Below are 15,363 nucleotides of genomic sequence, written 5' to 3' on the forward strand. Positions count from 1 at the left end.
AAAAAAAAAAAGAATTCATTTGAATCAGTTCTAATGAGATGGATGAAACTGGAGCCCATTATACAGAGTGAAATAAGCCAGAAAGATAAACACCAATACAGTATACTAACGGATATATATGGAATTTAAAAAGATGGTAACGTTAACCCTATATGCAAAACAGAAAAAGAGACACAGATGTACAGGACAGACTTTTAGACTCTGTGGGAGAAGGCGAGGGTGGGATGTTCTGAGAGAATAGCATTGAAACAAGTATACTATCAAGGGTGAAACAGATCACCAGCCCAGGTTGGATGCATGAGACAAGTGCTCAGGGCTGGTCTTCCCTGGGAAGACCCAGAGGGATGGAATGGAGAGGGAGGCAGGAGGGGGGCTTGGGAGGGGGAACACATGTAAATCCGTGGCTGATTCATGTCAGTGTATGACAAAAACCACTACAATATTATAAAGTAATTAGCCTCCAACAAATAAAAATAAATGGAAAAAATATAATAATAATAAAAATAAGCTAATAGCCCAATTACTATCATTTAAAGCTTATGAAAGTTGTTAAGGCATAGATATGGTCAATTACATCCTCCAACCCCATTGAAGGCACACACACACACACACACACGCAAGCTGCTAAATGGTCATACCAGTAGAATACAGATCTTTGACCCATTGAGATCATACCAATGGTAGACTGGTTAGGGTTACCTCTAATTCGTTAACATGTATGACCTTAAATTCATGGGAATCCCAGGCTACACCTTCATATCCATCCCTGTAGATGTGAAGGCCATAAATTAGTTCCACAAATCCACTGAGTTCCATACCAATCACGCTCTCTAAGGGTAACAATAGACATAGTTCAGAAAGCACCCAGGCTTGTCTCATGAGTACCAGGTTGACCAGCTTTAGTATGATTTACCCTTCCCAACATAGAGGAGCTTTTAAATGACCATAGCCTGATATTAACCATGTAGATCCACCCCATAATTGTGGGACTTTACCTTTTCATAGATGAGAGGTTAATTTTTTTTAATAGAGACTTAGCTCATCACTCTGATTGAGTTTAAATGACCCTAAGAGAAAACTTAAATCTATGGCCAGCACCCCCAGAGCAGGTATTATTAATTGGCCAGGTGAGAGAATCCCATCTAGTACTATCATGAAGCTAGAACAGGACTGAACACTCATCTAAAATAAATTTCCTAGTGGGTATTCCTAGAGAACAGAAATCCACCAAGGTAACCCAGAATTACTAGACAAAGGTAATTGGCCACCACCAAACAATTGGATTGAGTTTTATGTGTTTTTTTAAGGCCAATCAGATTAGAGCTCATGTACAAACTGATCTCAGCAATCAGAAATATTATCAAAAGAAACAAAGACACACACTGAGACATACATACATCCAAACAGACACAAGAGACCCTATAGCTTTGTTTTCCAAACTTAGTTATGCATAAAAAATGGTTGGAGTAAGATTTCAAAAGGCTTTGTTCTCCTTTTTGTTCCTTTTGGTTTCAGGAATTAGATATGGTCTAGATCCAGAGAGATCTGGTCTAAAGGTTCAGTTCAGTTCAGTTCAGTTCAGTTCAGTCGCTCAGTCGTGTCCGACTCTTTGCGACCCCATGAATCGCAGCACGCCAGGCCTCCCTGTCCATCACCAACTCCCGGAGTTTACTCAAACTCATGCCCATCGAGTCGGTGATGCCATCCAGCCATCTCATCCTCTGTCATCCCCTTCTCCTCCCACCCCCAATCCCTCCCAGCTTCAGGGTCTTTTCCAATGAGTCAAATCTTCGCATGAGGTGGCCAAAGTATTGCAGTTTCAGCTTCAGTACCAGTCCTTCCAATGAACACCCAGGACTGATCTCCTTTAGGATGAACTGGTTCGATCTCCTTCAGTCCAAGGGAATCTCAAGAGTGTTCTCCAACACCATAGATCAAAAGCATCTATTTTTCGGTGCTCAGCTTTCTTTACAGTCCAACTCTCACATCCATACATGACCATGGGAAAAAACACAGCCTTGGCCAGGTGGACCTTTGCTGGCAAAGTAATGTCTCTGCTCTTTAATATGCTTTGTAGTTTGGGCATAACTTTCCTTCCAAGGAGTAAGCATCTTTTAATTTCATGGCTGCAATCACAATCTGCAGTGATTTTGGAGCCCCCCCAAAATAAAGTCTGACACTGTTTCCACTGTCTCCCCATCTATTTCCCATGAAGTGATGGGACCAGATGCCATGATCTTTGTTTTCTGAATGCTGAGCTTTAAGCCAACTTTTTCACTCTCCTCTTTCACTTTCATCAAAAGGGTTTCTAGTTCCTCTTCACTTTCTGCCATAAGGGTGGTGTCATCTGCATATCTGAGGTGATTGCTATTTCTCCCGGCAATCTTGATTCCAGCTTGTGCTTCTTCTAGCCCAAGGTTTCTCATGATGTACTGTCCATATAAGTTAAATAAGCAGGGTGACAATATACAGCCTTGGTGTACTGCTTTTCCTATTTGGAACCAGTCTGTTGTTCCATGTCCAGTTCTAACTGTTGCTTCCTGACCTGCATACAGGTTTCTCAAGAGGAAGGTCAGGTGGTCTGGTATTCCCATCTCTTTCAGAATTTTCCACACTTTATTGTGATCTACACAGTCAACGGCTTTGGCGTAGTCAAAAAAGCAGAAATAGATGTTTTCCTGGAACTCTCTTGCTTCTTTGATGATCCAGTGGAAGTTGGCAATTTGATCTCTGGTTCCTCTGCCTTTTCTAAAACCAGCTTGAACATCTGGAAGTTTACGGTTCACGTATTGCTGAAGCCTGGCTTGGAGAATGTTGAGCATTACTTTACTAGTGTGTGAGATGAGGGCAATTGTGTGGTCGTTTGAGCATTCTTTGGGACTAACTTTCTTCGGGATTGGAATGAAAACTGACCTTTTCCAGCCCTGTGGCCACTGCTGAGTTTTCCAAATTGGCTGGCATATTGAGTGCAGCACTTTCACAGCATCATCTTTCAGGATTTGAAATAGCTCAACTGGAATTCCATCACCTCCACTAATTTTGTTCATGGTGATGCTTTCTAAGGCCCACCTGACTTCACATTCCAGGATGTCTGGCTCTAGGTGAGTGATCACACCATTGTGATTATCTGTGTCATGAAAATCTTTTTGTACAGTTCTTCTGTGTATTCTTGCCACCTCTTCTTAATATCTTCTGCTTCTGATAGGTCCATAACATTTCTGTTCTTTATGGAACCCATCTTTGCATGAAATATTCCCTTGGTATCTCTAATTTTCTTGAAGAGATCTCTAGTCTTCCCCATTCTGTTGTTTTCCTCTATTTCTTTGCATTGATCACTGAGGAAGGCTTTCTTATCTCTCTCCTGGCTATTCTTTGGAACTCTGCATTCAAATGGGAATAGCTTTCCTTTTCTCCTTTGCTTTTCGCTTCTCTTCTTTTCACAGCTATTTGTAAGGCCTTCTCAGACAACCATTTTGCCTTTTTGCATTTCTTTTCCATGGGGATGGTCTTGATCCCTGTGTCGTGTACAACGTCACGAACCTCCGTCCAGAGTTCCTCAGGCTCTCTATCAGATCTAGTCCCTTAAATCTATTACTCACTTCCACTGTATAGTCATAAGGGATTTGATTTAGGTCATACCTGAATGGTCTATTGGTTTTCCCTACTTTCTTCAGTTTAAGTCTGAATTTGGCAATAAGGAGTTCATGATCTGAGCCACACTCAGCTCCCGGTCTTGTTTTTGCTGACTGTATAGAGCTTCTCCATCTCTGGCTGCAAAGAATATAATCAGTCTGATTTCGGTGTTGACCATCTGGTGATGTCCATGTGTAGAGTCTCCTCTTGTGTTGTTGGCAGAGGGTGTTTGCTATGACCAGTGCGTTCTCTTGGCAGAACTCTATTAGCCTTTGCCCTGCTTCAATCTGTACTCCAAGGCCAAATTTGCCTGTTACTCCAGGTGTTTCTTGACTTCCTACTTTTGCATTCCAGTCCCCTATAATGAGAGGTCAGGGACGGTGGGCCGAGAGGAGCTATCACACACCCGAGGTCAGGGGCCGCGCCAGAGAGGAGCTACCCCACCCCCGAGGCCAGGGGCGGCAGCCGAGAGGAGCAACCCCACCTCCAAAGAGTGGCTGCTGCGCGGGCACAGGAGGGCCGAGAGGAACTACTCCACATTCAAGGTCAGGAGGGATGGCTGTGAGAAGATACCCCTCCTCCAAGGTAAGGAGCAGCGGCTGCGCTTTGCTGGAGCAGCTGTGAAGAGATACCCCACGTCCAAGGTAAGAGAAACCCAAGTAAGACGGTAGGTGTTGCAAGAGGGTATCAAAGGGCAGACACACTGAAACCACAGTCACAGAAAACTAGCCAATCTGATCACAGGGACCACAGTCTTTTCTAACTCAGTGAAACTAAGCCGTGCTGTGTGGGGCCACCCCAAGACGGTCAGGTCATGGTGGAGAGGTCTGACAGAATGTGGTCCAGTGGAGAAGGGAATGGCAAACCACTTCAGAATTCTTGCCTTGAGAACCCCAGGAACAGTAGGAAAAGGCAAATTGATAGCATACTGAAAGAAGAACTCCCCAGGTCGGTAGGTGCCCAAAATGCTAATGGAGATCAGTGGAGAAATAACTCCAGAAAGAATGAAGGGATGGAGCCAAAGCAAAAACAACACCCAGTTGTGGATGGGACTGGTGATAGAAGCAAGGTCTGATGCTGTAAAGAGCAACACTGCATAGGAACCTGGAATGTTAGGTCCATGAATCAAGGCAAATTGGAAGTGGTCAAACAGGAGATGGCAAGAGTGAATGTCGACATTCTAGGAATCAGCGAACTAAAATGGACTGGAATGGGTGAATTTAACTCAGATGACCATTATATCTCCTACTGTGGGCAGGAATCCCTTCGAAGAAAGGGAGTAGCCATCATGGTCAAAAAAAGAGTCCGAAATGCAGTACTTGGATGCAGTCTCAAAAATGACAGAATGATCTCTGTTTGTTTCCAAGGCAAACCATTCAATATCAGAGTAATCCAAGCCTATGCCCCAACCAGTAACACTGAAGAAGCTGAAGTTGAACGGTTCGATGAAGACCTACAAGACCTTTTAGAACTAACACCCAAAAAAAGATGTCCTTCTCATTATAGGGGACAGGAATGCAAAAGTAAGGCTAAAGGTATAGGAGGAGTTATTTCCTTAGAGCAAGAATTCTTAAAGAGATAATTTTTTCTTCAAGATTCCTCTGGAGTCTAAAGAATATTGTGACCACATTGTCAAAACTTGTATTTTTGTTTTTTGTGACCATAGTTTTATAGCCGAAATTTAGGCCAGATAGTGCTTAACTTGGCCCTGATAACAAGGGCAGATTGGTCCCAGCAGGGACTGTCCCTCTGGGGAAGTAGGGGTCTTGGTTTAATCAGCCCCAGGCTGTTGATTACAGGAGGAAGTCCTGGACATAAGGGAACTTCAGTTCATTTTCCTATCCTATGTCAATAAAGACCTAATAGTTTCAGGCCATTTTTCTTGTCATTGGATCATAGCTATAGATTGACCAATCATTTAAAAATATTTTCCCAAAGGGTTCCCAGGTCGGGTGTGGAACCTTAATTCACATATTAGCTCAAACAGTTTGTATCAGATGTCTGTGCACTCAAACCAAACTAACAAACCAAACCAAACCAGAACTTCACCAGCCAGGAGTCACACTCCAAAGGAAACAAAAGGCAAAGTGATGCCCAGAAATCAAAAGCCAAGTGGCAAGAGTGCCCCAAAAAGATGGTAAAGGGATGCCCAAAAATGAAAAGCCAAATGGCATAAGTGCCAAACGTGACTTCCCAGTTCAATTAGATCTGCAAGCTGGCAAAGTCAGTGCTAGCAGCCTTTTTAGTTCTGATAGTTTCAAGCAATAATTTGTTGATTTTCTGGGGAGAAATTACTCTATCATTTCTTGTTTTAGAAGCTTCTAGATACCAGTCAAGGCACAGCCGGCCTTTTCTAATTGTGCATGTAAAAATATGAATTTTAGAATATCAAAAGAACCCAAATTTGGCCATTTTATGTTGAGGTCTCTTTTAGTATGATTTTCCAATTAATTATGTACTTCAAACTATGAGCTCCATATGTATTGTACACGAACCTGGCTAGAGAGTTAGTCAGAGGCTGACTTTCTGACACCCCTTTATTTCTGTTGAGAGATCACTAGTGAACTTGTGTAGTGGGCCCATGTGCTGCTTGTGAGCCTAACTCTTTCAGGAGTTACCCCAGAGTCCTTTCAGCTTGTCTTTATGTGTCTCGGATTCTGCCTCTGGCAATCTAAGACCACCATGCCTGCTCAGGTCGCTGAAGGGCCAGTTCTTATTTGCGACCCCTGGATGGGCAAGTATTTTAATTAATGAGTGGGTTTCCCTGTGGGCCCACTGCACGGTATGAGGACTAGGCCTCCACCACTCGCCTAAATTTCTCAGTTACCAGAGAAAACTGAAACTGGCCGGGAGGAGTCTGGTCCCTCTTCTTCAGAGCAAAGCTCTCATGTATTTTCCTCACTTTTATCCTGACAAATTCTATAAAGGCAGTCAAATTGAGGAAAAGTGTCAGATCAGCCTCTTACTTAAACACTCAGCCAAGACCATTCAGTCCCCTACAACGGAGCGACCTTGGCATCTTTCAGCCGAGCCCTGGGTATTCCTTGATGTTTTCCCAATCGAGCCCCCCTACCCAGTACCTTTCCACTGGGTGGGCAATTCTCCTGGCATCTTTCAGCCAGCCCCCCCAGCTAGCATCTTTTGACTGGGTTGGAATTCCTCAGTATCTTTCAACCGAGCCCCACTGATCGTCTAGACCGTGAGTGGGTATTCTCCAGATGTTTCACCTGGGCTCCCCCTAGTGTCTTTCCTACTAGGAGGGGGCAGGTAACCTGCTCCACCACCAAATAACACTCAGAATCTCAATCAATATGGGAGATTCAGAACCAGGAGAGACTTACCCAAATTCGTCTGCACTCGCTGAGGAGGAGGAAGGGCCCAAGGGGCAGCTGCTGGTACCAAAGCTCCAATCCCCCATGGAGTCCACTCAAAGGAAGGAAGTCCACTCTGGGTTGCTTCATCGGTCTCCATAACTGTGCTGCTTGTGAGATTCTATTTCCCATTTTAAGCTGAATTAGAGGCTATGTGCTGAGAAGCAGGGTTGAAACAAGCCACCTGATTGGTCCCTGAGTTCTTTTTTTCCCTCTCTCTCACCTCCCTGGGTTCCATAGGTACCATCTCAAGGGAAAGGGTATTAGCATCTAGGCAATAGTTTCCTTCAACCATCTACTTTTCTTATGACTTAGCATTCATTTCAGAAGTCATCATTATCTAGCGAATTTTCAACTAAGACACAAAAATTCGTCTGCCAGATACCTTGGTCCTTATTCCCCCCAGGTTTTATTGCGATATAATTGACATCCAGCACTCCAAACGAACGGGAATGCCAAAGAACGTTCAAATTACCATACAACTGCACTCATTTCACATGATAGCAAGATTATACTTAAAATCCTTCAAGCTAGGCTTCAGCAGTATGTGAATCGAGAACTTCCAGATGTTCAAGCTGGATTTAGAAAAGGCAGAGAAACCAGAGATCAAATTGCCAACATCCACTGGATCACACAAAATGCAAGGGAATTCAAAGAAAAAAAACACATCTACTTCTGCTTCATTGATTATGCTAAAGCCTTTGCCTGTGTGGATCACAGCAAACTGTGGAAAACTCTTAAAGAGATGAGAATATCAAACCACTTTACCTGTTTTCTGAGAAACCTGTATGCAGGTCAAGAAGCAATAGTTAGAACCAGACATGGAACAAAGGACTGGTTCAAAATTGGGAAAGGAGTACGGCAAGGCTGTATATTGTCACCCTGCTTATTTAACTTACAGGCAGATTACATCATGCGAAATGCTGGGCTGGATGAAGCACAAGCTGGAATCATGATTGCTGGGAGAACTATCAAAAACCTCAGGGGTTATTTATAGTGGAGGGGGAAATGGTCCAAATATTTGCCCTGTGCTCATGCTTGGGCAAGCAATTTCCCTCCAAGGATCTTAAATTCCTCACCTATAACACGAGAGTGTTGTTCTGGAATAGTAGTTCCCAAACTCAGCTCCTCAAAAATCTATCTGCTTTTAGTCATTCGTAATCTGGGGCACTCTGCCCCTAGATGTTCTGGTTCAGTAGGTGTGGAGTTAGCAAAGTCAAGGCCTGGACAGGTGTGAAACAAGAACAAAAGCAATCCCCCAGGGCTTCCACAGGCCCCCCCCCATGTAAGAAATCTGTGATGTAGATGTTAAAAGGTGCTCCACCCACAATGGTAACCAGGTTTCCTCACTCTAGGGCTCTGAAAGCCTTGAAGAGTCTAATGTAAGTAGTGAAATATCAATAGATGTTAATAGCATGCAACATTCTCAAAGGCATTTGACCATAGAACCAACACCTACTAACAGTCCAGGCAGAACAGCATTTTCCAGATCACCGCTAAGAAAACCCTAGATTAGGTGTCTTAGCTCAGATTGTCAAAAAAGAAAAAAAAAAAAGAATTATAGACTAGGTAGCTTAAACTACAGAAATCTATTTCTCACAGATTTGGAGGCTGTTAATTCCAAGTTTAAGGCAGCAGCATATGATTGCCTTCTCCCTATGTGCTCAACATGGCTTTTCCTCAGTGTGTGTGGGCAGAAAGAGATCTCTCTCTCTCTTTTCCTCTTCTTCTAAGGCCATTGATCCTGTTGGATTAAGACTTGCCCCTCATGACCTCTTTTAAATTCATCTCCAAAACTTTCTATCTTCAAATATAATCACATTAGAGTTAAGTCTTGAAAAGACTAATTTGGGGTGAGGCCTGGTTACAGAAGTCAGGCTATAGCACTAGAAGATATCCAAGGCCACTCTGAGTCTATATCCTAAGATTCTCAGTGGACCATTTTGTTCTGACGAATCATTGTTCACAATATGAAGGAATTTCCAGTGGAAAACAGTATAGATAACCTCAGTTCAGTTCAGTTCAGTCACTCAGTTGTGTCCGACTCTTTGTGACCCCATGAACCGCAGCACTCCAGTCCTCCCTGTCCATCACCAAGTGCTGGAGTCTACCCAAACCCATGGCCATTGAGTCAGTGATGCCATCCCACCATCTCATCCTCTGTTGTCCCCTTCTCCTCCTGTCCTCAGTCTTTCCTAGCATCAGGTCTTCTCAAATGAGTCAGCTCTTCGCATCAGGCGGCCAAAGGATTGGAGTTTCAGCTTCAACATCAGTCCTTCCAGTGAATACTCAGGACTGATCTCCTTTAGGATGGACTGGTTGGATCTCCTTGCAGTCCAAGGGACGCTCAAGAGTCTTTTCCAACACCACAGTTCAAAATCATCAATTCTTCGGCACTCAGATTTTTTTTGTTGTTGTTCTTGTTAACTAAGTTATTTTACTTGGAGGCTAATTGCTCTACCATTCTGGTGGTTTTTGCCATACATTGACATGAGTCAGCCACGGGTGTACCTGTGACCCCCATCCTGAATCCCCTTCCCACCTCCCTCCCCATCACATTCCTCTGGGTTGTCCCAGTGCACTGGCTTTGAGTGCCCTGTTTCATGCATCGAACTTGGACTGGTCATCTATTTCACATATGGTAATACACAGGTAACATAGATTTTTAAACTTGGGTTTCTTCAGTGACGCAGAACTGCATATATGGTGTGTGGTTTGCCTCCCATCTCATGTGGAAGACTCTCATCTGGGGGTTGATAGGGTTTTGTAAATGTCCATCTAATGGGATGTAACTGGCCCCTTCCCACAGGTCTCTGCCCTGTTTTTCCACGTGGCCACTTTGAAGCTGGGCTAACCCTTCTTCAGTTCCAGTTGCCTTCTTCTGACTTCATGGCCTCCCAGCCCCTCGCCCAGCAGGCTCAGCCTCGGTCCTGTAGGTGCCTTGTTTCTGTCTTGTTCCTTGTTGCTGTGATTCTAGATATTGCAGATCTGCTTTGGAATTATATATTATGTCACTGGGGGCAAATAAAGTCTGTGTTTCTCTGCCGGTCAGGGGTTCTTGGTGTGGTCCCCAGGCCTCATTCTGGTCTCTCAGCTGCCTCAAGCCAGCCTTTCCTAGAGCTGAGCAGGCCCCTGAGACACACACGCTCAGGTCACACCAAGCTGGTGCAGGGAGGACCCCAGGCGGCCCTTTTGCCAATTCAGACCTGAGCACAGACCTGCAGGGCTCAGGAGCCACACAGGCCAGAGCCCACCCTCGTGGTCAGAGAGACCCCTCTGCCCTACAGAATGGCCAGACTCCATCTCCAGCATCCAGAAACTCTCACTCCTGGCAGTTCAGGTGCCGTCTCGCTGGTGGACCGGCGACACCAGGACACATGAAAGATAATGCTTGTCCCAAGCCCTGAGAACACACTCCCCAGCTCGGAAGAGACTTACTCATTAAAGTCGGTACCAAAAACAACAGAAGAATGTTTCCGATTATAAGCGTTTTTGTTTGGGCTCAGATGTACGTGGAAGGCACAGCCCCCTTGTCCCCGCTCTCAAAAGCAGCCCAGTTATTCAGGAGAGAGTCCCCGGCTGGCCTGCCGAGGGTCCATCCCTTGCAGGACAACAGCTCCAGGTTTCCCGATGAGTCCAGCGGAAGTCCTTTCCAACTTAGGATTCAAGATGCACTGGCAGGTTCCTTCAACTGGGTCGTGGCTGGGAGTCAACTCAATTAGAAAGGTTTTTTTTTTTTTTTTTTAACGAAGCAGTTGGAAAGAATCGCTCCAACACGTCTATTCTGAGCACGCCTCGGCAGACCCTCTCCGGTGCTCCCAGTTCTCAGCTGCAGTTCGGCGCACGCAGTCTGCAGGCCGACGGCGCGGGTCCTTGTGGCGGCAGCGGCGGCTCGGTCCTCGGCGTCCGTCATTGCTCGGGTCTCGGGCTCGGAGGGGCGCGGCGCCACCCCTCCGGCGGGCGGCCCGCACCAAGCACTGCTGGAGAACGGGGTAGAGGCGCTGGCAGCCCTCGAACCCCAGGGGCACGGCCTCCGCCCAGCTCTCGGTCAGGCCGCCCTCCCCGCTGCCCAGCAGCCCGGCCACCTGCTTGAGCACCGCCATGAGCGCCACGCTGAGGCCGGCGGCGGCGCGCTCCTCCTCCAGCAGCGTGGGGTCCAGCAGCCAGGCGGGCGCGGGCCCGGCGCGCGGCTCAGGCCGCAGCCCACCACCAGGTCGTACATCTCGACGCCCGCGGCGGCCAGGGCGAGCGCGGCGGCAGTGAGCGGGGCGGCCAGCGCCGAGCCGCCGTCCCCCAGCAGCAGCGCCCACACCTCGAGCTGCGCGCGCGGGTAGCGGCCCAGGCGCACGGCCGGCTCGAGCGACTCCTGCAGCGCCAGAGCCAGCTCGCGCTCCTCGCCGACTCGGCGCACAGCACCTTGGGGCCGCCTGCCTCCAAGTAGGCCGAACCCTTGGCCTGGCTCAGCAGTCCGGCGCGCGCGTACACCGGCCGCAGCCGTGCGGGGTCGCGAGGGGCCGGCGCCTCGCCCTCGCCGGCCGCGTACAGCTGCTGCGGCTGCGACTCCTCGGGCACGCGGATGCGTCGGTGGTCCCCAGGCATGGTGGCGCTGCTGCCGGCTGGCTCCGCGCGTCAGCCCCACCGTGCGCTGGCGCTTCCGCCCGCCAGCCTGGCCAGCCGCGCGAGGGTGCGCGGGACAGCGGCTGGCCGCTCAGCTTTCTTTTTTTTTTTTGAAGGTTGTACAGACTAATAGTTTTATTACTATTTTTGTATTTTTTATTTATTTTTATTAGTTGGAGGCTCATTACTTTACTATATTGCTGTGGTTTTTGTCATACATTGACATGCATCAGCCATGGATTTACACGTATTCCCCATCTCGATCCCCCCTCCCACCTCCCTCTCCACCCGATTCCTCTGGGTCTTCCCAGTGCACCAGGCCCAAGCACTTGTCTCATGCATCCAGCCTGGGCTGGTGATCTGTTTCACCCTAGATAATATACATGTTTCGATACTGTTCTCTCGAAACATCTTACCCTCGCCTTCTCCCACAGAGTCCAAGATAGTCCAACTCTCACATCCGTGCATGACCACTGGAAAAACCATAGCCTTGACTAGACGGACCTTTGTTGACAAAGTAATGTCTCTGCTTCTTAATATGCTGTCTAGTTTGGTCTTAACTTCCCTTCCAAGGAGTAAGCGTCTTTTAATTTCATGGCTGCAATCACCATCTGCGGTGATTTTGGAGCCCCCCAAAATAAAGTCTGACACTGTTTCCATTGTCTCCCCATCTATTTCCCATGAAGTGATGGGACCGGATGCCATGATCTTAGTGTTCTGAATGGTGAGCTTTAAGCCAACTTTTTCTCTCTCCTCTTTCACTTTCATCAAGAGGCTCTTTAGTTCTTCACTTTCTGCCACAAGGGTGGTGTCATCTGCATATCTGAGGTGATTGATATTTCTCCCAGCAATCTTGTTTCCAGCTTGTGCTTCCTCCAGCCCAGCATTGCTCATGATGTACACTGCATGTAACATGACGTACTCCTTTAAGTATTTGGAACCAGTCTGTTGTTCCATGTCCAGGTCTAACTGTTGCTTCCTGACCTGCATACAGGTTTATTGAGAGGCAGGTCAGGTGGTCTGGTATTCCCATCTCCTTCAGAATTTTGTACAGGTTATTGTGATCCACACAGTCAACGGCTTTGGCATAGTCAATAAAGCAGAAATAGAAGTTTTTCTGAAACTCTCTTGCTTTTTTGATGATCCAGAAGATGGTGGCAGTTTGATCTCTGGTTCCTCTGCCTTTGCTAAAACCAGCTTGAACATCTGGAAGTTTACGGTTCATGTAGTGCTGAAGCCTGGCTTGGGGAATTTTGAGCATTACTTTACTAGCGTGTGAGATGAGGGCAACCGTGCGGTCGTTTGAGCATTCTTTGGCATTGCCTTTCTTTGGGATTGAAATGAAAACTGAACTTTTCTAGTCCTGTGGCCACTGCCGAGTTTTCCAAATTTACTGGCATATTGCGTGCAGCACTTACACAGCATCATCTATTAGGATTTGATATAGTTCAACTGAAATTCCATCACCTCCACTAGCTTTGTTTGTAGTGATGCTTCCTAAGGCCCACTTGACTTCACATTCCAGGATGTCTGGCTCTAGGTGAGTGTGAGTGATCACACCATCATGATTATCTGGGTCGTGAAGATCTTTTTTGTACAGTTCTTCTGTGTATTCTTGCCACCTCTTCTTTATTTATTTATTTTATTTTTATTATTTTTATTTATTTACATTAGTTGAAGGATATTTCCTTTACAATATTGTAGTGGTTTTTGCCATACATTGATATGAATCAGCCATGGATTTACATGTGTGCCCCATCCTGAATCCCCCTCCCACCTCCCTCCCTATCCCATCCCTCTGGGTCATCCCAGTGCACCAGCCCGGAGCAGTTGTCTCATGCATCAAACCTGGACTGGTGATCTGTTTCAGAATTGATAATATACTTGTTTCAATGCTGTTCTCTCAGATCATCCACCCTTCGCCTTCTCCCACAGAGTCCAAAAGTCTGTTCTATATATCTGTGTCTCTTTTTCTGTCTTGCATATATGGGTATCGTTACCATCTTTCTAAATTCAGATTGGGAGAAAATAATAGCAAACGAAGCAACAGACAAAGGATTAATCTAAATTCCATATATATGTGTCAGTATACTGGATTGGTGTTTTTCTTTCTGGCTGGCTTCACTCTGTATAATGGGCTCCAGATTCATCCACCTCATTAGAACTGATTCAAATATATTCTTTTTAATGGCTGAGTCATATTCCATTGTGTACATGTACTACAGCTTTCCTATCCATTCGTCTGCTGATGGGCATCTAGGTTGCTTCCATGTCCTGGCTATTATAAACAGTGCTGCGGTGAACATTGGGGTCCATGTGTCACTTTCAGTTCTGGTTTCCTTGGTGTGTATGCCCAGGAGTGGGATTGCTGGGTCATATGGCAGTTCTATTTCCAGGTTTTTAAGGAATCTCCACACTGTTCTCCATAGTGGCTCTACTAGTTTGCATTCCCACCAACAGTGTAAGAGGGTTCCCTTTTCTCCACACCGTCTCCAGCATTTATTGCTTGTAGACTTTTGGATAGCAGCCATTCTGACTGGCGTGTAATGGTACCTCATTGAGGTTTTGATTTGCATTTCTCTTATAATGGGTGAAGTTGAACATCTTTTCATGTGTGTGTTTGCCATCTGTATGTCTTCTTTGGAGAAATGTCTGTTTAGATCTTTGGCCCATTTTTTGATTGGGTCGTTTGTTTTTCTGGAGTTGAGCTGCAGGAGTTGCTTGTATATTTTTGAGATTAATCCTTTGTCTGTTGCTTCATTTGCTATTATTTTCTCCCATTCTGAAGGCTGTCTTTTCACCTTGCTTATAGTTTCCTTTGTTGTGCAAAAGCTTTTAAGTTTCATCAGGTCCCATTTGTTTATTTTTGCTTTTATTTCCAATATTCTGGGAGGTGGGTCATAGAGGATCCTGCTGTGATTTATTTATTAAGAAAGCCAAGGTTGCAGGGATGATATGAGGCTGGGAGTGAGTGGAGGATGTTCCAGAGAGAAATGAGGGCAAATCAGAAGCACTAGCAAATAAGGAAATTATTCTTAGCCAAGCTAAGACCAGGGAAGGAAATTTCTGGCATCTGTTTTTTTAAAAGCACAAATACTTTTACCTGGAATAATAACTACTATTTAGGTAAAAATGAATACCACTTTCCCATTAGTTACTATCTCTTAGATAGTGTGCTAGGCTGCTAAATGTTTATTGTTGTTCAGTCACTAAGTCATGTCCGACTCTGGGACCCCATGGACTGCAGCACGCCAGGCTTCCTTGTCCTTCACTATCTCCCGGAGTTTGCTCAAACTAATGTCCATTGAGTCGGTGATGCTATCTAACCATCTCATCCACTGCTGCCCCCTTCTCTTTTTGCCTTCAATCTTTCCCAGCATTAGGGTCTTTTCCAATAAGGAAATGAGAACCCACTCTAGTATTCTTGCCTGGAGAATCCCAGGGACAGAAGAGTCTGGTGGGCTGCCGTCTATGGGGTCGCACAGAGTTGGACATGACTGAAGCGACTTAGCAGCAATAGCAATGAGTTGGCTCTTCCTATCAGGTGGCCACTGTATTGGAGCTTCAGCATCAGTCCTTCCAATGAATAGTCAGGGTTGATTTCCTTTAAGATTGACTGGTTTGATCTCCTTGCATGAGACTTCCAAGGGACTCACTCCCAAGAGTCTTCCAAGGGACTCTCAAGAGTCTTCTCTAGCACTACAGTTCGAAAGCATCAATTCTTTGGCTCTCAGCCTTCTTT

General features: G+C 45.9%; 1 pseudogene; it reads right to left on the reverse strand.

Annotated features, from left to right (window-relative positions):
• Positions 1 to 10,783: 10,783 nt before the first annotated feature.
• On the reverse strand, positions 10,784 to 11,603 carry LOC133052613 (exosome complex component MTR3-like; annotated as a pseudogene).
• Between the last annotated feature and the right edge of the window lie 3,760 nt (positions 11,604 to 15,363).

The sequence above is a fragment of the Dama dama genome, chromosome X (assembly GCF_033118175.1).
Source record: "Dama dama isolate Ldn47 chromosome X, ASM3311817v1, whole genome shotgun sequence".
Taxonomy (NCBI): domain Eukaryota; kingdom Metazoa; phylum Chordata; class Mammalia; order Artiodactyla; family Cervidae; genus Dama; species Dama dama.